Source organism: Tupaia chinensis, unplaced genomic scaffold (assembly GCF_000334495.1).
Source record: "Tupaia chinensis unplaced genomic scaffold, TupChi_1.0 Scaffold000292_1, whole genome shotgun sequence".
Classification (NCBI taxonomy): domain Eukaryota; kingdom Metazoa; phylum Chordata; class Mammalia; order Scandentia; family Tupaiidae; genus Tupaia; species Tupaia belangeri.
In genome coordinates, this window is record NW_006159777.1 from 3,580,887 (window position 1) to 3,586,664 (window position 5,778).

The window sequence follows — 5,778 nt, forward strand, 5'->3', positions numbered from 1 at the left end:
CCCCCAGTCCCGCCCGTGCCTCCAGCTGTGGCTCCAGCCATGGCTCTGTCGGCCAGAGGGTCTCAGCCTCATCTCTCAGCCCTTCCACGGAGATGGCTGGTTTCGCTATTAGATTTTAATTCCCAAAAGCGCCCCTTTTTTGTATACCAGAATGCTTTTTCCACAGGTTCTTGATAAGAGCGCACATTCGACCCTGAGTAAAAATACTCCACTCCAGGTCAAGGCAATATTACGTAGCAAGTAAGAGCTCCTTTTCACCGCGGGGAAACTCCAGAAAGGAAGGTCTCCTGACAGGTCTCCGACACTCACATCCCGCCCTAAGCTCCCTCCCTCCCCTCCTTTCCTTCAACTTCTTTAACCAAGCGTGCCTGCGAGTTGTGTGTGCGTGGGTGTACGCGGGCTCGCTGCACCTCCTGATGAAGGGCGGGGAGAGCTCTCCTTTTTACTCCCTGAAAGCGGATTTTTTGCAGTGTCTTCCCCTGCAACGTCCCTCTCCCTCCAAGGTACTTGTTCCTGTCCCCTAGCTCTCCTCGGGCCCCTGACAACCTGGAAGAGGACGTGCTGGGCCCGAGGATGGGACCTGGCACCTGCCCGGCCTCCAGGGGATGCTCGGGCCAGGGCTGTCATTGCCTAGAATGTGACGTCGGGTCTTCCTTGGAGCGAGGAGGTTTGCAGGGTCAGAGCGAGTCGTGGTGTGTGCTGTGCTCTGCCCCGACCGAACCAAGCAGGAAAGGCCTTGGGCCTGTGTGTCCTCGGGAAGCTGTCCGAAGGCAAGGGCTGTCCCCAGGAATGCGGAACCACCCCGTGCAGTGACCGTCCTAAGGGAAGCCGGGAGAGAGGGTGGGGGGGGCAGGGTCTATGGAGGCGTCCCCGCTCCCATGGTCACATAAGGCAATGTCTGTCACAGAAGGCGAGGGCTCGGGATGAGCCAGCGGCAGCTGCTCCAATGACAGTCCTGGAACCAGGGCCGAGAGCCCTAGGAAAAGCAGGCCCCCGTATGGGTTCTCTCGCAGGGAAAACTGTGTCTACCCCACGTTACAGCTGGGAAGGCAGCGTGGCTCGCTGTGTATTAGGAAGGGTCTCGGGTCAGAACCAGGACTTTCTGGTCCCTGCTACTGTCGAATTCTGTATTACGTCTAACGCTGCAGTCGTGGTGGTGACCACGATGGCAGTAGGGCTCTGCCTGTCATATCAGCTTGCAGGCCTTCCAGGCTAGCAAGGGCAGCTGAGGCCATGGGCCCTGCTCGGAGGTGCAGGAGCGCAGAAGACTGCAGATGGACTCCTGGGTGGACTGAAGTGCGCGCGTCCGCGGTCTGCTGGCTGAGGGCGGGGCAGGGCTGTAGTGTGGCGAGACCCTGCTAATGATGTCTGCTTCTTTCTCACGTGAGCACAGGATAGATGAACTTTCGAAAAGATATCTAAAAAACAAAACGAAATGAAACAAAAAATCTCACACCAACCCAGTTTCACACGGGTTGAGCGTACCGAGCAGCTTGGCACTTTCTGGAGGACGAAATTGAGACTCAGAAAGGCTGTGGACCTGCCCAAGGTGGTGCTGCAGTGGGTGGCCAAGGCCGCGCTCCGGCTCAGAGCAGCCACTCCGACTCCAGGGTCAGTGTTTTTCCTGCTCTCATGCTCCCTGGGGCTGTCACCTTGAAACGCGGGACTCTTGTTCTGAAGCACGTTCCTTCCCCTGTGTGAAGCCCTCATGACTTGCCCCCAAAGTCACTGCAGGCCCAGAGGGACAGCAGTTCCCAGGCTGGAAGGCAGTGGGACCCACTCTGCAGGTCCTGGATGAGCTAGGAGGCCCGTGGTTTGCAGTTGGCCCAGCTGGCACTGGGGGTACCGGGACTGTCCCGGCGTAGATGTAGGTGGTTGAGCAATGCAGGGGCCTGGGCAGGTCGCCACGGCAGGGAAAGACTGCTCTTATCAGTTGGGGTGGCCACGAGGCCACTAGTGGGCTCGAGGGTTTGGGTTTTGGCCCTGCAAGTACGTGAGCCTGGCAAAGGGGCTGCCGCGTGGCCATGCGGGCCGCTCGCTCCCTGCCTGCCCTCCTGCAGCTCTGGGGTGTTCAACAAGCATAGCAGTTGACACTGGAGTGTGGGAACTCATCCATCCTGACTTCTGATGTTATTAAGGGACAGGTGTTAGATAGCCGGGAATCTGGAGCAGTCTGAGATGCTGACATGGAGCATTCTAGAAAGCCACAGGCCAGGCTCGCTGCAGTGTCGAGAGAGGGACCCTCTCAAGCCCTTCACAAGGGCTCTCCAGATGACTCTGGACCCATGCTGCTGACTCCCCACCTTGGCCTCCTCCCTAAACAGAGGCACATGAAGAGCGAGCACCCACCGCCCATCCCTCTGTGTCTGTAGTCCTCGGTCCTCACTGGGGCTCTGTGGGCTGACAGGCAGGGGGGCCTGGCCCACCCAGTGTCACTGGCTGCCAGAGGCACTGCAGCCCGAGGGCAGCCCTGCAGCCAGCCTGGGGTAAGCAGGTGGCCGCCCGGGGCTGCAGAGTGGGGACAGTGCCCTGGTGGCTGCTGGCTTGGTCCTTGGCCCAGTCCCCACCCATGGCTGTGGGGTAGGGGTTGTGGTCAGATAGTTCATGAAAATGGTATTATGCAAAGACATGCATATGGATTCTGATTTTTTTTTTATGGTACCAGAATAAACTAGTCCTTTCATTCTATTTTTCCATGAATGTTTGAAGTTCCTCCATGGAAACCCCGAAGTGGAAACACCTGCTGGGTCACTTTGCACAGATGGCACAGTCCGGGGACCCTGTGTGTCATGGTGGCCCCGTGGAGGGGCGGTGTGCTCTGGGAGAACGGCCCTCCCCGAGAACCAGGCAGGCAGCGGTCCCCGCGGCCTCTGAAAAGGAAGAAACTGGGGGTGGGGGCATTAGAAAGAGGACAATTGTGACACCAGTGGCAGCCTGAGGAGTGGGTGCCTTGGCCCGAGCTCCTGTGAGACACCAGCTGGTGACCTTGGTGACAGGCACCTGGTGGGTGGGGCACTCTGTAGGGAACTGCAGGCAGCCAGTGCTGGTGAAGGGAAGAGGAAGGCCATCGTCCCTCCGTCCCTCTTTGGACCAGGCACCTTCCTTGCACCGTGGGGGATCCAGGAGCTGTGGAGGGTACAGGGGACACGGAGCAGGTGCCCGCCCTGGCACGCTGGGCTGGCAAGGGAGAAGCCAAGGTCACATGGTTCCACTGAGTTCTGCCGGAGCTTGGGGAAGGCATGGCCACTGCTGCGGCCTGGGAGCTTCCACGGAGCAGCCCAGGAGACCACTTCGTGGCGCAGCTCTGCGTCCCTCCGGTCCTCTGGGGACAGATCAGGAAAGTGACAAGGCTGAGCCTCGGGATGGATGTGGGAGCCCGCAGGATGCCACTGGACGGCCACAGGGCTCCGGCCAGTCTTGCTGCCTTGTCCGCGCGCTGCACTTCCGTCCACCTGCCAACCAGCTCTGCCCCGGGGCAGCCACGACCCATATCCACATCGGCCCTGCTGCAGGCTTAGTGTCAATATTTGTTTTTAAACTTATAGTAAGCTGTCTCTGTGTTTGCAGGCGTTCTCAGGTTATGAAAAAGCAAACCTTTCCAAAAGAAGAGAGAAAATAAACAGGAAGGGAATTACACAAGTGCATCTGGAATTTCATTGCAAGCTGGAGGCTCCTGCCCCAGTAGGGAGAAGACATTCTGGGTCCTCCTTGGGGTCACCCAAGCTCTGCCTGGACTCCTGGGTGCCCAGAGGCTGGGAGGGCGTGGAGCAGGGCTCATCCGGGAGACTCGCCTATTTAGCCTCCCAGCCCGGTGGAGCCGGAGGCTGGGGTCTGAGCCCCGGTGCCCTAGTGCTCATCAGGGTGGCCTTGGGCGAATGGATGGGAACTGAGTCGCATACTGCAGGCTGGGGCCGCGTGGCTCATTTAGCATGTGTAGACAAAACAAGGCACAAGTCCTTTTTGGCTCAGTGTGGACCTCCCTACCAGTTGTAAGGGCATTAGTGGGAGCGTTACGACCAGAAGGAGGGAGGTGATTGTTTTGTTCCGCGACGGCTGACTGGGGTGTCCTTTGTGAGTTCTGAGCCCCAAGAACCAGGGTTTTCAGAAGACCTAGGAGGGGCCAGACAGTGGAGTGGTAAAATACAACACCCAGAGAGACAGACTCACATGAAGAGGTTGACAGTTCAAGTCCCGAGACCCCAGCATGCTCTGGGCTGTCTAAGGCTGGGCGGACTGTGGCACCAGGACCCTGTCACAGTGCTGTCTCTCTGTCATCCATCAATCTTGCTCTCTCTTTCTCACTAGAGAAGTAGATAAATAAACTTTTCAAAAGGAAGAAAGAAGCCTCCAGGCAGCTGGAGTGTTCTGGTGGGTGTTGAGGGAGGAAGCATCAGAAATGTGGGCGGGCCTCTGGGGGCAGGGGGCTTGTGAACCCTGAGCTTCACTTCCATTCGAAGGAGTGGCTGCCCCAGCTGCTGGTCCGGTTGTCAAAACCACGGGGGTGTCGTGGCCACAGTGGCCCTGCGTGACCTCAGCTCCTGGCTTTCTGGGCCAACAGCATCTTTTGGAAGGGTGCTCCAGGCCCTCTGGGAGCTGGTCTTGCGAAGCCTGCCTCTTCTTCTCTAAAAGGAGGATTTAAACGGCAACCCTGCGTCCCACCCAGGCAGCAGAGACACGGACAGGAGGGTCCCACCAGGGTGCCGAGCACCACAGAGTAGACAGGAGACGGTGGCCTCTACGCTAGGGTGTCACCTCAGATCTCATCCCTGTGCTGGTCACCAAGCACCCCTCTGTGGAGGGGTCGGGGGGGCAGGACTCGGAGGGGCCCTGAGCCCAGCCACTTTCCATCGCAGGCGCCAGGAACGCGGGGTTAAAAGTGCACCACACTGATGGCCCGCTCCCAGGGGAGGCCTGTCACATCCAGTCTGGTCATTACGTGGGGACCTGAGGGAGCAGCCTGCAGTGATGTCCTGTCCCCGCGCAGGACCAGGGCTGGAAAATTACCGCAGCTGCGCTATACTGTCAGACCACAGACAGGAAGGCCTCTGTCTACACAGCTTCCAGAGGCGCGGTTCCGCGGGCACCGCCAAGGGACGGTGATCCTTCTAGAAAGCCCAAAGCAGCCAGGTCCGTGGCCTCCTGAGCTCCCAGCTGGCCCGCACTGAGGGCCGAGGGCTGCACAGGCCGGCGGGCTCTGCGGCTGGAGGGCAGGTCCCAGAGGGACGCAGCCATAGAGATTCAAGATACAGAATAAGACGTCTGCCTGTGAGGCGCTGCGTAGGCCCGGGAAAACTCGAGGTAGAGGATACAAAGACCAACAGAAGGAGCATCTGCAGAGTCCACCGCTCTTGCTGCCTCCCCTTTCCCCCAAGGACGGCCACTGGGCAGGTGCTAGTCCAGCCTGTTGCTAGTGACAAAAATGCCTGAGTCTGGGGAACCAGCAGTTAGCATAATGGCTATGTCGCTGGACTCCCACATAGTCGACCGCAGTTCGTGTCCTGGACCCGGTGGCTTAAAACTCACGCCGGGTGCGTGTGCGTGCGTGCCTAAGATCCTGAGAGGAGAATGGAGGAGAAGGATTGCGGCGTGACCATCCCCCCTGGGGGGTGATTTCTTGCTGTCTCTCTGTCTCTCTCTGTCTGTCTGGCGAGCGCACGCGCCCTATAGCAAAAAAATCTCTCCCCCCCAAAAAAAACCTCTCAAAAAAAAAAAACAAAAAACAAAAAAACCTGAGTCTGGGCAATTTATAAGAGTTTATTCTGCTCCCAGCTTGGAGGG